Raw genomic sequence first — 3,949 nt, 5'->3', positions numbered from 1 at the left:
CTGCTCTTGAGAATGTGTCCCGGGGGCTGCAGTATTTTCAGTCAGACTGGCTGAGGAGGAGGAGAAGCGCTCCTGTGTTTGCCACCTGCCTGTCAGGGACCACGTGACCTGGCGCCAGCCCCGCTTTGCCTTCGGTCTGTTTCCACCCCAGCCCAGGATGTGTAGCCAAGGGCTGGGAATGCGGTGAGAGGGTGCAGGTACCTGCTGAGAGCACACGAGAGCCACACAGACAGAGCAAGGTGTGATCAGTGACCCGAAAGAGAAGGCGGGAGGGGAGGCTGAGGTGCCGTGCCAAGTGCTTGCCAGGGTTCACTCCCTGAACCCTCATAGCAATCCCAGGAGGTAAGTGTTCTGATCATCCTCAACACAAACAAGGAAAAGGAGGCACAGAAGGGCTAAGTCACTTGCCCAAAGTCACACAGTGCCTGAGGGACAAAGCTGGCATCTGCACCCATGTTCTCAGTTGCACAGTCTGTACTTCTTCCTGGAATTCATCCTTCCATCTGGCTAAGTCCTCCTCAAGTCAGAGTTCAGGTGTCACTTCCTCTGGGGCCCCGCTGGAAGAGACCCAGCCTATGTGGCATGGGGTGGGTAGACTGTAGCAGAAAGCCTCAATCTCCCTGACCTCAGGAACTGGAAGAGCTTGTGGACACCTGAATACTGGAAACAGGGGATGGGGACACCCCAGAGAGAAGGGAGCCACACAAGGGGAAACCCTCAAATCCTTGGCTGACCCCCCAATTTTCCATGCATTGAGCAAGAACCGAAGGATTCTGGGGTGAGAACAGCAGATGGAAAGCAGAAAGAGCTGAGCAGACATTCCAGTGGCTGAATATTACAGGGGGACAGTTTTGAATTTGGGTCCCTCAAGCTTCAAAGGTAAATACTTTGGGTTTTCCTCTGAAACCCTGTAAGGGCCCTGCATTAGGAGTAAAGTTGACATCCTAGGACAAAATGGAAATAGCCTTTGCTCTAAAAAGGCGTAAGAGTTTCAGGTAATCAACCAGTAAATCAGCTGTCACCTGGAATGAGATACAGGCAACAGAGTCTAGGACATTATACTGTATTAATCACAAGGACAATATGCAATAGAAAATACTAGACCGGGTGTCTAGCTGGCTCAGTTGGTAGAGCATACGACTGTTGATTTTGGAGCTGTTTGAGCCCCACATTAGGTGTAGAGATTACTTAAAATCTTAAGAAAGAAAATACTAGGCAAAGGAAAAATAAAGGCAGAATGAAGGTATTTTTCAGACAAATACAAGGTAACAAAATTTATATCCAATTGACTGCACCACAAGAAATCTGTACTACAGAAATTATTCCAGATAAAAATATAGAAAGGAATGAAGAACCTGGGCGCGGGCAGATAGGAATTACTTTTTAAACAACGATGTTTGGAGGCCTTTAAAACATGCAAGCATATGACCAAAAGAGCTTCCTAGGTGGGGGAGAGTATTTAATGAACTTATTACACAGAAGTTTTTGCATTGATGTAAGGTGGACTGTAATGCAATAAGAAAGCATAATCTCTAGAGTAACCACTAACATAGTAATAAAAATATTTAAAAAGTGAACAGAGCAGAAAATGTTACTAATCCAAGACAAGCTAGGAGAACTAAAGGAATAAGGAAGAGATGAGACAACACAGATGGCAAGATGGCAGACTGAAACCCAACTGTATCAATAATTACATTATAAATGGATCACTGAAAGAATGATTGTCACACTGCATGAGAATGACAAGGTCTCACCTACATGCCCATTAGCAAAGATGTACTTCATTAAAAAAAAAAAAAATTAATGTTTATTTCCGAGACAGAGCATGAGTGAGGGAGGGGCAGAGAGAGAGGAAGACACAGAATCCGAAGCAGGCTCCAGGCTCTGAGCTGTCCGCACAGAGCCCGACGTGGGGCTCGAACTCAAAAACCATGATATCATGACCTGAGCCAAAGTCAGTCTCTCAACCAACTGAGCCACCCGGGCGCCCCAGCAAAGACGTACTTTATTTATTTATTTTTTTTTTAAATTTTTTTTTCAACGTTTTTTTATTTATTTTTGGGACAGAGAGAGACAGAGCATGAACGGGGGAGGGGCAGAGAGAGAGGGAGACACAGAATCGGAAACAAGCTCCAGGCTCCGAGCCATCAGCCCAGAGCCCGACGCGGGGCTCGAACTCACAGACCGCGAGATCGTGACCTGGGTGAAGTCGGACGCTTAACCGACTGCGCCACCCAGGCGCCCCAGCAAAGACGTACTTTAAATATAAGAACACAGGGTGAAGATAGAAAATACACACCATGCCTACACTAACCAAGAAAATGAGAGTGGTTACATGATTATCAGATGGAATTTAAGACAAAAAGTGTTAGCAGAAGTAGAACACTGTATAATGACAGACGGCTAAATTTATCAGGAATATATAACATTCCTAAATTTGTATACAGTTAATAACATAGCTTCAACATATATAAACAAAAGGAGGGCTGGATAAATGCACAATCATAGCTGGAGATTTTAACACACCTCTAAATAACTGAGAGAAGCAGGGAAAAAAAAAAAATCAGCAAGGATACACAAGGTTTAACCAAAATAATTAACAAACTTGGTGTCATTTACTTATGTGGAACATTAGGCCCAACAAAAGCCAACTAGAATTCTTTTCAGGTGTACACGGAACACTTACCAACAGAGACAAATTTGTGGGGCATAAATCAAGTCACAATATATTCCAAACAATTGAATCATTGAATTTATGTTCTCTGACCATGGTGAGGTTAAACTACAACTCAGTAACAGATAAATATCAAATTCCCAACACACTTCTAAGTGATCTGTGGACAAAGGAAAAGACACAATGGAAATTAGAAAATACTCTGAAATGAGTGAAAATGGGGTTAAAATTCAGCAATCTACGTGCCCCTCTCAAGAGCTAAGAGAAGAGCTGCAAATTAAATCCAAAGAAAAGGGAAGGAAAGAATATGAGAGCAGAGATCAATGAAACAGAAAACAGAAAAACCAACAAAATGAAGAGTTCTTTTAAATGCCAATAACATGGATAAACCACTAACATGACTAATGCAGAAAAAACAAATTGTTGATAATCAGGAAAGAACAGAGGGACATCAGTATAGATCTCTAAAAGGAGTACTATGAACGCTCTATGCTAATAAATCCGACAACTTCGATGAGACAGATAAACTCCTTGAAAAACACAATTTAATGCAACTGATACAAGAAGAAACAAAACCTGAGTAGCTGTTCTGTAGGTATTAAGTAAATTGAATCTATAATTAAAAGTATTTTCACGCAAAAAAGGGGGGTGCATGCCTGGGTGGCTCAGTTGGTTGAGCATCCAACTTTTGATTTTGGCTCAGGTCATGTTGCCAGGGTCATGGGATGGAGCCCCACGTCAGGGCTGCTCAGCATGGAGCCTGCTTGAGATTCTCTCTCCCTCTGCCTCTCTCCCTAGCTTGCGTGAACCCAATCTCTCTCTCTCCAAAGAAAAAAATTTTAAAAATGAAAAAAGAAAAAAAGATATTTTCACAAAGAAAATTACAGGCCCAGATAACTTGACTGGTGAATTCTCCCAGACATCTGAGAAAGATATACCAATCTTACATACATTCAGCAAATAGAAGGAATGTTCTCCAACTCATTTTTATGACCCCCAAACACCTAAGCAAAGCAAGAAATTACAAGACAAATCTCTCTCATGAACATAGAGGCAAAAGTCCTAAAAAAATTAATAAATTGAATTCAATATAAAAAGGATAATAAATCATAGCCAAGTAGAATTTTAATTATGGATACAAGATTGGTTATTCAAAAAAGCATTAAATGTTATTCACAGAATAACAGAAAAAAACACATGATCTCAATAGAAGCCGAAAAAGTATATGACAAAATTTAATACCCACTCATGATAAAAAAAACACTCAGCAAACTA

Source organism: Panthera uncia, chromosome B1, assembly GCF_023721935.1.
Source record: "Panthera uncia isolate 11264 chromosome B1, Puncia_PCG_1.0, whole genome shotgun sequence".
Taxonomy (NCBI): domain Eukaryota; kingdom Metazoa; phylum Chordata; class Mammalia; order Carnivora; family Felidae; genus Panthera; species Panthera uncia.
Note: the sequence above shows the minus strand (reverse complement) of the source record.